The sequence below is a fragment of the Cyanistes caeruleus genome, chromosome Z (genome assembly GCF_971803275.1).
Source record: "Cyanistes caeruleus chromosome Z, bCyaCae1.hap1.1, whole genome shotgun sequence".
In the NCBI taxonomy this organism is placed as follows: domain Eukaryota; kingdom Metazoa; phylum Chordata; class Aves; order Passeriformes; family Paridae; genus Cyanistes; species Cyanistes caeruleus.
In genome coordinates this window covers 61,651,135-61,663,717 of record NC_141732.1, presented here as the reverse complement: position 1 = coordinate 61,663,717, position 12,583 = coordinate 61,651,135, and the positions used below count along the sequence as shown (strand labels likewise).

Genomic DNA, 12,583 nt, shown 5'->3' with positions numbered 1-12,583 from the left:
TGTACATGCTTTTAGTGTGTATTTCCAGATGTAGGATAGAAGATTTTTGTGTAGCTGCCATACATTCTCTGTTATATCTCTTTGGCTGTTTCAAAAACGAGAAAGCTTTCAGATACATGAACAGATATTTTTCATTGCTTGAAATCTTGTGTGTGTTTTCCAGATTTATGGCACATGTATTTTCAGAAGTCTTTTTACGTTTTTGAAGATCCTTCTAACAACCTTTTAAAACATTTGCTTGTAGTTGTATATTCCAAATCTTTAGGTTTTATTGTGACTTGGTATTTAGGGTTTTATTTAAGTAGCTCTCAGCAATGGACTGAATATAGATATAAAACCAGATACTCCTAGCTATAGTGTCTGGAGCAATTTTTCTTGAGTTTTGGCTACTTACATAAGACTGTTAGACACTTCTCAGAGTTAAGTTAGCTAGCTACAGCTAGTTTTGACTACTAGGATTTTAACTTTAGACTGCTTTTCTCTGCCTGCTTCATTTGGGTTAGCTTTTAGTCAGATGTCTTGTAGGGAAATGAGAAAGGGAGGACAGGGAACCAAAACTACGATTTAGACATGCCATTTAGATATTGTCTAAAACTGCTATTAGCTATATCCTCAAACCCAGTCATATTATCTGTGTATGGGCACATGTGCTGTTTTCTTTTTCTTCCCTGGTTCCTTTCCTAAAAATATTCACAGTTTTATATTGCTTGTGGGTACAATTTTTTAAGCTTTTCATTTAAAAAATTAAACAATCTGTATTTTCTGTAGTTTTCTAAATATATATATAGATGGGTGATTTACATGATTTTCCTACACCTTTGACTTCTATAAAGGGATCCCTTGAATTCTGTATTAAGTGTTTAGCCATGAGACAGTGTTTCCTGTGTCTGATAACCTGGAAACACGCTTTGTTCATATCCCCAAAAGGTATCATGATAAGGTCAATTTTGACCTTGGAACATTCACATACCAATGATTTGCTAGAAGTCAGTGAATTCATCTACCATTGTTAAATGCTTTCTTGACATGGAGCCCCCTGTGGAGGTAGAACAGAGGGCTTGATGTTGGTCTCTTGGGCCACACTTCTCTGTGCCTGGTAATTGCTCCAGGGAAGTGGTGCAGCTGCAGGTAGTTGTTTTCAGGGAGGGTATTACAAAGATGTCATTGCCATTTCCTCATTAAAAACTGTTCTACAAAGCTAATTTTCCTGCTTTTGAATTTGGTCATTGCTAAATGACCAAAAACTAGGTTTTACATTTGTTAGACAAAAGGCAATAAAGCTGTGTGTAAAAATGCATTAGATTTACTTTTCCTGGATAAGAGTATCAATTTATCAGACTGTGCTTATGTGGTTTTTTTAATGTGTGTAGTGCACTGAACCATTTGCATGAATAGAACATGCCTAAAAGACTTCTGATAACTCTACTATTACTGTCTAAATTAAGTTGCTTCTTGTTGCTAGGAACCCAAGTTAATTTTAGAAATGCTTAAAAGAAGTAGGTAGTGGCTCTTAAAGACAACTGTGTAAAACTGTGTTTAACCAGAACTTTTAATGATGGTTTTCAAAAATGTGAGTAATCAATTAGATTTAATTTAAATAAAAAAAAAACTTGACCAGGTTTTTTTTTTCCTTTTGTCTCTTTTGTCTTTTTTTTTTTTTTTTTTTTTTTATTTTGGATCTTGTTTAACAACACTGGATCTGATACTCTATATTGACTCTTGAAAGATGAATGAAGTATTTTGTTGCTTTAAAGCCTTGAATGTAGTAGTAGAGTTTTTTATTTTGCTTTATTCTAATAGATATGCTTTCAGAGTAGCTTAGTTTTTATTTAGTGGCAGTTCATGGTCCGTCAGGCATAAGCTACTTCTGGGTTTCCCAGGGTTGTAAAGAGGACAGTCTGCTGCATTTTCTGCCACTGATGTAACACCAGCACAGTGTAAAACTAATTGGCCTTTCCCAATCAGGAACAAAGTGACTTGTAGATAACAAAAAGTCTTTTACTTTGTTTTCATTTTTAGTAGTCTGTTGTAGTTCTATTCACCTACTGGAATGTTACTTACTTTCCAGTTATCAGGAATCTCATTGAAGCTTTGCCAAGTTGTCCAAGGTTGATTGATGTTCTCTTGACTTTCATCAGGCACTCACAGATTTGTGTAATCCTACGTATAAGAAATGTATTTTTAGTCTTTTCTGTTAACTACAGAACTGTGTATTTAGGATTTTTCTGAATATCCAGTCTAAACCTACTCTCTATGAGTTGAAGGCTTTTACCCTAGTCCTATCCCTGCATGCTATTGTAAAATGTAGAATATCTCTTTAGCTAGTTCAGGTCAACTATCCTGGTTATGCTTCCTCCCAGGCTCTTGCGCACCTACTCACTGGCAGAGCATGGGACACTAATATGTCCTTGATTTGAATTTAATTAAACATTAACTAGCAACAGCCAAATCATAAGTGTGTTATCAACATTATTCTCAAAATAATGTGTCAAAAACCCAGCAGTATACTGGCTGCTAGGAGGAAGATAACTTTCTCAGTCAGTGCTGTATCGGGACACAGTTGAGCTGAATCCAAGTTTGCTTACATGTCAGAAATGTAATGAAATTTATACTGAATGCAGAAGGCCTGGATCTGCAAAGATATATAAAGTATTCTGAGAGTAACTTTGAGAAGCAGTTTAGAAGTTTACAGAAGCTGCCTGCAAAATTATTCCAAAGGTCTCCAAAGAACTGGTGACTAAATGCACAAAAATATGTAAAATTCTGTTTCATAATACTATATAAAAAAACCCTATAAGATACTGAACTATTCTTGCAACGTGTTTGCAAGTTATGAACTCATGGGACAGGTAGAAATGAGAAATGTTGTTATCGGAATTGAATGGAAATCTGCACTTATGCAGCATCAGTAAAGAAAAATTTGCTAGAGGACAGCAAATATGATCCTGTTAGACATTGATGTCTTGTTCTTATTTGAATAAAGTTTTCATCTCTGTTGCTTAATTCTTCTTAAATTTGAGAACTGGAGGGGGTTGGTATGGGCTATGGAAGGGACCAGGAGGTGCTGGAAAACCTTGCAGGAATTTTGGAAACAGTTAGATTATTATTGTTTTATTTTGGGGAATTTTTGCACTTTAAAAGGGATATTGCTATGTGAATTTGTGACAAAATTTTTATTTCATGAAAGGTGAATAAAACCTTTGCCTTCTCTCCTTATAAGACTTACTGAAATTGGAAAAAAATGGTTTTTTTAGAAGCTTCTGAAGTATTTTTGCTTTCTGGGGGGGATTCCTTACTACTTAGGATACTTCCATTAAGTTTAATACTTCTGTATGAAGTACCCTAGTGAATCAAATGGATGGTTCATTAGCCCAGCAACTAGAGGCTATTTAGGGTAAGCACATCAGCCTTGTATCTTTCCAAAGTCTTTGTTTTCCCCCACAATCTAGAATTATATCCAGAATGTTAGAAGTACAGCTTTGCCTAGTCCTAGCCATTTTTAGACTAGTTGTCTGTGAATTTATTGAATACCTTTTGTGACCCAGACTTACACTGCCTGCCTCTTACAGATATTAGATCAAGACGTTCCCTGCCTTCTGCATACAAAAGTACATTAACACTTGGATCTGTCTGTAACTTATGCCTTAAGAGACAACTCAGTCTCCCAGCTTTAGTGTTGCAGAATTTGGTTAATGATAGTTTTCACTCATTTTGTCCTTTATGGTTGTAAAGTGCTACCAAATCCACCCTCAGTGTTCTCCTTAAAAGTGAGATATCTTTATCTGCTTAAATCCTCATTCTCTTAGTTTTGTTATCTGTCCTTCTCTTAACCTCCTCTAATTCCTCTACATCTTCTTTGAGGTGTGCCATAGTACTTGAGATGTGGTTGTACCAAAGTTTTATTTGTAGTTTGAAAAGTATACTTGCTTTTAAGTTCCAACAGCTTTTTTTGTCATTGCAGGTGCATATTTAGGCAATGATGTTTTGAGAGAGCTGTGTCAACTAAAGGATCTCTAAAGCTGTAACTTCTAGTTCCAGATTCAGCATTATAAAGCTGTAATTAAGATTTGCTTTCTCAGATTCAGCATTATAAAGATGTAATTAAGATTTGTTTTCTCTGGATGTGTTATCTTTAACATTTGTCTCGGATTGAAAGAAAGGTGTCTGCTAAAGAAAGCAGGAGCCTTCTTTGGAATGGAAAATAGGATCCCCTTCCCTTCAAGTTATTATAACTTTGAAATTAAGGGGCTGTAGACATGATTTTCTGAGTCTGAGTTTTCAGCCTGTCAGTGGCTGATCTGTTCCCAAGGGAAAGTTTCCTGAGAACATATTCTCTCTCAAGGATTGTTTTTGTAAATATGATTTTGGTTCCCAAAACAGTATTGTACAGATGTCCTGAATGTGTTTCTTTTGTTCCATCTATTGGACAAGAGAGGTATTGTTCCCTTTACCAGTCATGTTAAGCCTGTATTGGAACATCTTATAAAAGGGACTGAAGCACCCCAAAATAAAACTTTCTTTGGATGATACCTCTGGCTACCCTAATTGAATCCACGCTCCTATCTTGTGTCCTCTACTGACAAGGGGCTGTGCTGATTTTGCATTAATTGACATTTGCTGAGAAGGGAAGAAGCCACCCATGGAAATAATTTTTCTGAGAGAAGCTGCTAAGAGCTTCCTCTGTGCCTGACAAACACCAATAGCCGGCTAGCTCTGAGAATTGACAACCTATTAAACCATTAAGAAGCTAGACCCACCTCTGTGTGATTCACATTTAAAGACAGGCAAGCCCAGGAAATGGCTCTCTTGCTTCCAGCCTTGGAGAGGTAACTGGGCACCGGTCAGGCTGGCCCTTGCCGAGGCCGGGTGTCCCCCCACAGCACGGGCAGGCAGACCTAGGGGTCAGTGAAAATCCTGCTTCTGCTGAGTTTCACCAGGAACTGCTGGGAGATCCTAGCTCCCCCACAGCATGGCCCCAGAGAACTTTAAGCATAAGCAGCTTTGGCCTCAGCCTGGCAGAGATCGTGATTACCTGCAGGCCTGGGTGAGATATTAACTCTTCCACTGAACAGATGAAACTTGCAAAACATTGATCCTCGCTCGAGTGAGGGAAAAGGACAGAGTAAAGACACTTAGAGAAACAGCATGAGGGCACCAAGGTCAGTAAGGAAGGAGTCAAGTCTCAGGAGGAGAATGAGGCGATGCTGTAGTATTGGGCTGAAAGCCTTATTTTGATAAGGCCATAGAGATGGACTGTGATGCACTAGAATATCCCCTTCAATTCATGAGAAAGTATGGGGGGGGATGGAGTGTTCAAATTGTAGACATGAGCAGAGACATCCGTAATGAAGCAAAGCAGATGTTGAAGGAGCTGGGATCCCATGAGAAGCTTAAACAGAGAGAGATGAGAGTGATGAAGACCCTTTGCCCCCAGGGTAAGAAGAAGATGACCTTTGTTTCCAGAGATGAAGGTAATTTCATAGATGAGGAAAACCTTTGCTTTTGAACAGCTCATCCTTAAATGTGCTGTGAGTACCCCACAAGTTGACATGGCCCATAAAGGCAGCTGTGGGAAGGCTGCATGAGATGGAGGAATTTCACAATTGCAGATTTTCTGGGTGGCTGCTGTCTGTGGAAGTTAAAAAGCCACAAGAGAACTTCTTGTGAAGAAGTCTCCATGGCATGGTGAGAGAAACTCATCTCCCTACAACAACTCGTGAAAGACTCTTGTAGAGGTGGTAACAGATTGAAAATCCCAGGTTTTGTCTCTATGTTGTCAGTGGGAAGGAAAAGAGGTTGTGGGGAGGGGAGGAGAAGTGTTCTGAAGGTTTTATTCTGATTGTTATTATTCTTCTAGTTCTGTTATTAATCACTTTATTAAATGTTCTTTATACCTTCTAAGTTTTGAGCCTGCTTTGCCGTCCTTCTAATTCATATCTCACAGGAGGAAATGAGTAAGTGATTCTAGTGGGCGCAGTGGCAATTTTAGCCAGTGCTAAACCCACTACATTCTTTGGTGCATTGAGCTGGAAACTCAAATTGGCAAACCAAAACCACTACATGGGCTTTCAGGAAAAGATATGAGAAAAGGAATATCAGTTCTTTTCTACTGTGTGCATGTCTAACAAGGCAAACCAACAGCAACGCCGGCAGGAGCAAGAAGCAGGAGCAGAGGCCCAGCCCCAGCCCTCTCTGGGCCGCAGCCGCTTCCCCTCGTGCAGTTCCGGCACCGCCGCCAGGGGGCGCTGCCGTGACTCCCCCGCCGGCAGGGGGCGCTGTGCCGCGCCTCCCGCCGCCTCCCTCACGCGGGGATGGCGGGCGCTGCCGGCGGAAGGGATGGGAAGGGGCTTCCCTTACAAATCCCGGTGTCCCCCCGGATAGCGAAAGGGGTGCAGCAGGAAACTCGGAGCGGCGGCTGGAACGGCGGAAGGGGTTAACCCGGGGCAGCAAGCAAGAGGCAGCGGAAACACCGCAGCTGTAGCTGGAGCCACGGGGCATCCCGGCAGGCAAGGGGTGTGTGGGTACAGTGTGGCGAAAAACTCGAGCGGTGGCTGGGGAAGTGGGCAGAGGCAGCCCGGCTCCCGAACACGGCAGGGAGAGGCTCCCTGGCAGGGGAAAGGGGCTGGATCCCGGGATTTCCCCTGAGTCACCCCACCAGATGGTGAAGGATCCTTTTTTTTTAGTGCGGCAAGGTGCCAGTAAGGTCCCAGTTCAGTGGCCGCTCTCACGAGCAAAGGCTCACCCACAGCACAAGAAGCGGGGCAGGACTGAGCTCCGGCAGCGGCAGCAAGTTCCCCGCACCAAGCAGCAGCTCGACCGTCCCCCTCCGAAGCCGGGAGAGCAAGAGACCCAGGAGCTGTGCCTAGTCCCCTTTTCCCCAGCCCAATTCTTGCTGTATCTCTGCCCCTCCGAGAGAAACCCCCTACCCTGCACAGTAAAGCCAGCTGTACTCCTCCCCCTTCTAAGTAGTTATTTCTTTTGTCTCTCTTTAAGTACTGATCGTTATTGTTTCTTAGCAGCAGAAATGGGAGAAAATTTCTTAAGAGGAAGAAAACAAAAGGAAGAAATCCTAAATCCCAATAATTTTGAAGCTCATCTTCCACTTTTTTCTGTAGTCTTGTATTTTTGGGATGAGTCTTTTGGAGTCATCTGACCCAAAAAACTGTCCTGTAAAAGGATCAGATGGCAAATTCAGTGTAATACAGAGTCTTACTAAACACTGGGCTCAAGATGTTCTGTAAGTTTGTAGTGTTTTGAAAAGCTTGTATAATGAAATAAAACATGCGTCTCTTTTCCAATGCCCTACTTCATTAGTACTTGTTTGTATGCAATCTTCTTGTACAGAGGATTAAAATATTTCACAATTTGCACTGTTTTGGCTGTGAGTTTATCTTGCACCTCATTTTAGTCTGGTGTCCTGGTACTATGATAATTTTCAGTGCACATGTGCTAGTTCACTTCCAGGCTGCCATCTGGAGTGAACTAGATGACCTGCTTCCTACAGAAAACCTGAACTTCTGTGTCTGGTTCTTAAAGAGAGGCCTGAATTGCATCGTTTTGTCTGTCACTCCTTGGACAGTCCTTTATTTTAGTAAGCATTATGTTTTCATATTCTTATGAACATGCATGGGCATGCTCTGAAAAGCATCATAGTGGGAGATTGCAATGCAGTTTTCTCATTTTTGTGTAGGTCAAGGTGAATTAAGAGGTCTTGATACTCTAGATGTGCCATTTGGGACCATGGGTGCATTCTGTAACAAGGATTCAGTTCATATAGAAAATGGACTTTGGACACATATCTTCTGATCATCATTTACTTCCTTTTGCTGTGCTTTAGTGGACACAAAATTCCTTTTGGAAGAAATATAAGTGGAAAGTGCATTCAAGATAGGTGCATGATGCACTCTGGCAAAAGGTGGTCAGACTTATGTGGTGTGGTGGTAGACCCAGTCCTGTGCACACATTTTATGGTATGAATGGCTGATCAAAAGCACCATCACCTTTGCTCTGCACACCTCTTTGTGCCTGTTGCAGCAGTGTTCTACTTGCTACCATGGGCACAGCTGAGGGACCTGAGCTGAGAACTAAAGTGCTGTACATTCGAGCAATATGCCATGAAAGAATGCTATTCTAGGTCGGTTGTAAACATGAACCAACTCCACACCAACTGTCTTAGGGTTTCTGTCCACAGTGTGGTCTGAAAAAAAGGCACAGAAGGAATTTTCAGGACATTTTCTCTTACATCCTAGTACTGCCTGATGCTTGAGAATGAAAATGTTGGTCATGGGTTATGCCATGGTTCAGGAAGAGCATGACAGGCACAATCTACCTTGACAGCAAATGCTAGATCCTCCTCTGAGTTCTTTACCCACTCCATCACAAAGAGAAAGACTGTTGTGGTACCCCAATAATAAAACCAGCATAAGTGAATAAGATTCTAGGCCGTGGAGCAACTGGTCATCACATTAATATCAGTTTCAGAGGAGATTACAGCTCATCCTGCTTGATCTTGAACTAAAGTAAATGGAAAAATCACAAATCTAATTGAATCATTCTAGGAATGTACAGTACCTTGACTAAAAATAGTAGCAAACAGTGGAGGACAGATACTGAAGTGCTTCTAGTCTCTGTGTCCCAAACTAGTGTGACAGAGATGAAGGAGGTGAGCATGATGCTGAATCCTGGAGCTGAGTGTGAGGTGACCTGAATTTGGCCCTGCCGGGGCATCAAGGTTGGAGAGACTTTGTGCAGCATTGTGAGTATTGACCATTTTGTGAAGGTAAGCTGTAAGTTTCTCTGAGCTTTAGTAAACTGTTTAGTAGAGTATAAAAAGTGATTCAGATGAAGTTTAACACAAGAACAGTAAAGTGCTTAAGACAGGTGATGATAGTGTAACTAGTAATTTTTAATTAACCTACCTTCTGGCATCTGTTTTGGGACTGCCTGGCTAGTTTTTCCTATCCATTTAAGTTACTAATTCCTGGTCATAACAGAGAAAGTAACACCGCTTGTGGGAAGCTTCATTACTTCATTAGAGTATGATTATCATCTATCTGGAGGTATATGTCATGCTGGAAGATTAAGCGGTATGGAGCAAAACTACGGGGGTAAAAGTAGCGCAAAGTGGACATGCTTTCAGTATACATATATAACAGTAAATATATTGGGGTAGATTAGGAGATCATAAACTGTAAATGACTGGTGTAAAACCTTCGTATTCTAGCTAGTCACAAAGTGTGGACAGCGTGAAGTGCCAAGGGGATAAGTAAGTGCCGTTTCAGAATTAGTGCTATTTGGCAATGAGTGTTTGTGTTGAAAGTGATCTGGAAATTCTCTGGGATATTTTGTCTCTTGGTTGATGGTGTTGGAAAAGCAGATGCTCTAAAAAGACTGAAATAGGTAGAGATGATAGTGCTTGTACGGAGGTGTTTGTACAAGCCATAAAAGAGAGCATAGAGTACTAAATGACTGTGAACACATTAAATCTTTTAAAAAGTTTTTATATATTGACATCAAAGTGCTCGTTTTCAAGCATTTCAAAGTGAAATGTTTTCAGTTTATTGAAAATTTTCTAGAGGACTTAAAAAAGCATGTGTTAGATATGACTCAAAGGCACTTCCTTCCAGATACCTTTTTCTGTGGGTAAATTAATACGTTGAGAACTCATATACTCTTGAAAATGGTGGGATGACTGTCATGGTACAGCTGAGATAACTTGATGGGAAATACCAAGATATCAGTGCATCTGTTGGCATCATAATGGGACACTTTCTTATGAGTTCAGTCACCTGCAGAAGCAAATGTATTGTAAACTTCCCAATGCTACTTACCATGGTGAGATGCTGTTGAAAACCTTTTGTGAAGCCAGTGGTATGACTGCCATTGATTTCACTGGCAGTTGAAGCTTCTGAAAGCTAATAAAGACATGCTTTGAGCAGAGCTTTTTAATGTAAAGTAATGCCCTTTGAAATCTGCTTAAAAGGATATTAACACCACACCCCCAGAAGAGACTGGACCTGCCTTGAAGGGAAATAAAAGTGTTCCTCTAACTGGGGAAACCACAGAAGACTTGTTTTGAATGTAAAGGGAAATTTTAGAGATCAGCCTGCAAAATGAAACATCAGCAGAAAAAGCCACCAAATCACAACATGACAAGACAGGAGACAGAAAAGTTTTAGAGGAGCAAAATCTATGAGAGCAATGTGGGGATGTAGCTCTTGTTAGCTTCTTTAGAGAAGGTGCTTCAGTATTGACAGCTAGCAAGTTCTGCTAGGCTGAGCATGGTGAGCTGTGATTTAGTGGTTCAAAGTGAAAGGGCTTATTGGTGTTGGTGACCAAAAAGTCATTTACATCCTGTTTTCTGTGTGAGGAACATTAAATGTACTATTTGTATTTTGAAGCTAAATGTTATACACAGCTCAGTAACATGTCTGTGTGTTGTTTATTCTCCCCTCCTCATTTCTTTGTGGACTGTCAGTAATACCTGTGAACTATGTTTTTCCTAAGTGCTGTGTTTGGTACTTACACAGAAATTACCTACATATCTAGCTTGGGATAATTCTGAGTTTGGTAGCTTTTAATGTAGGGGCAAGAGTAGATTAAGTTGGATTTTAATTCACTAGAACATAGAGGCAGAAGTGGGAAACTTGCTTTGGGTAATATCATTTTGGGTTCTTAAAATCTCTGTCTGGTCATTGTAGACATTTACAGAGATGATAAGATGTTGTTGTAACATGTGTCACATGAAGGACTTTGAGTATTGCTGTGATAATTTGGATAATATAACAAAATTAATTGGTAGCAGCTAGGGATCATTCACAGAAATAAATATTAAGATATGTATTTAATTATATTTTATTTTTAGTATTTAAGAACTTGCTTTAGGAATATTACAAGGATTGTGCTTGTTTAATGTCCATTTCATGTTGTGATAACACTGTAGCTACAATACAGACAACAGCGAAGGCTGACAAAGCTGAAATAAATCTGTATGATTAAGTAAAACAAAAGTGGTGTAAAAGTAATAAATAAAATGCAAATAAAATACCGTATCCACTGGTTTGTGGATAAGTGAAACTTTATAACAAAATAAAATCAAATACATTTGGTGTTGTGGAGAAACTAGCATCAGTCAGCACTAACTGTTGGTTTTTCCTTGAAGGATGAGCAGCAGGACTGTCTGTGTAGTGTGGGGAGGACTATGACAAGCAATGATTTGTGGGAATAGTGTGTGACCCTGATGGAGACACCAAGTCAGGAGTTTTCTTCTTCCTGGGGATTCTTTCCTTAAAGTTTGCTACAGGCATTATTTGGTGATTTTTTTTTTCACCTCCTTGAGCTCTGTGAGAGCAGGAAAACTCTTCCAACCCGGGTTACCAGGACTGTAATTCATAGCACAGATGATAGTTTTCTGGTAATTCGATCTGGTATGTGCTGCTTCTGTATTTGCAGCATCATGCTTTTAATTTATTTATTTTTTAAAATATATATAACTTGGAGTTACATATTACTTAAAAGAGAATGAAAAAAATTGGAATTTTCAGTTTTAATTTTTCACTGTCAGTTGAGATGGTGATGATCAGTCATGTCCAAGTGTTTCTAGATCAGGTAACATTGACATTAGTTGCTCATGAGCATGATTAGGAAAATTGTGGCTATTTTACAAGAGTGTATTAAAATCTTTTAAGGCACAAGTAGCTTCTGTTTCAGCGATCATCCTCAGCAAGAGTGTAGTAGATAGGAAAAATAGTAGTATATTTTTACATTCACCTAATCTGTCAATGCACTTTAAAAGGCTAAGTGCTTGGCTGCTGGTCCACTGCCAGAGCTATATAACACATTTATGCTCCTGAAGATGTGGCAAGTACTAAGGATGTAATGTGTGAGCAATCCATGAGCCAGGGTAAGGTCTGTTAATATTGACACAGCCTGGTCCTGCTGAAAATAGTTACCTGTGTTTGGGCTGACAAGACAAACTGTATGATGGTCATATGTAATACTTCAGTATAGGGTCTTCCTACTGTTTTTTTGGGGGTGGAATGAGAGGATCACAGTGCAAGTTATGGACTTCTTCGTAGCCCAATCCAGAGCCTGAGTGTAAATTTTTAATTATTGTGGCTCAAAATAGCTCAAAGCTATTTATAGGATTTCATAAAGCTTGTGCATGAGTTGTGTGAATACAACAATTTTTGGGGTAGACACTCTTCAATTATGTGGAAGGGTGAGGAAGAATGTGGTCCAGCTCTATTTCTTGAATCACTTGGGAAAATACGGAGGAGTTTGTCACATGTCAGCTGCTGCTGTAGTTCAGACTGTAATTTAGACACCAACCCATATTTTGTACTGATAAGTTATGTTTCTGAGAAGTAGTAGGATGATGAAAGGGCTGTGGTTTTATTACTCTGATTTATTACTTTGATTGATCTCTGCTTCAAAATTGTGGTGGTTTGGAGAAGCTAGGCCGGTAGAAAATATTCTCTTTGCTTAGAGGTAAAGATCTAAGTACGCTTGGTATTTGCAATGAGTTGGCATTGCTACCTAGGCTAAGAGTTAATTAAAATGTTTGATTTAGCCCTGGTTATTT

General features: G+C 39.9%; 1 protein-coding gene and 1 long non-coding RNA gene across 8 annotated transcripts in view; both read left to right on the top strand.

Annotated features, from left to right (window-relative positions):
* KIF2A (kinesin family member 2A) overlaps positions 1–12,583 on the top strand; it is a 57,680-nt gene that overhangs the window by 7,057 nt on the left and 38,040 nt on the right. The gene's annotated exons all lie outside the window — the stretch shown is intronic.
* LOC111941488 (uncharacterized) lies at positions 6,283–7,370 on the top strand. Its single transcript, XR_002870047.2, has 2 exons — positions 6,283–6,513; positions 6,684–7,370. It is a non-coding gene; the product is annotated as an uncharacterized LOC111941488 (long non-coding RNA).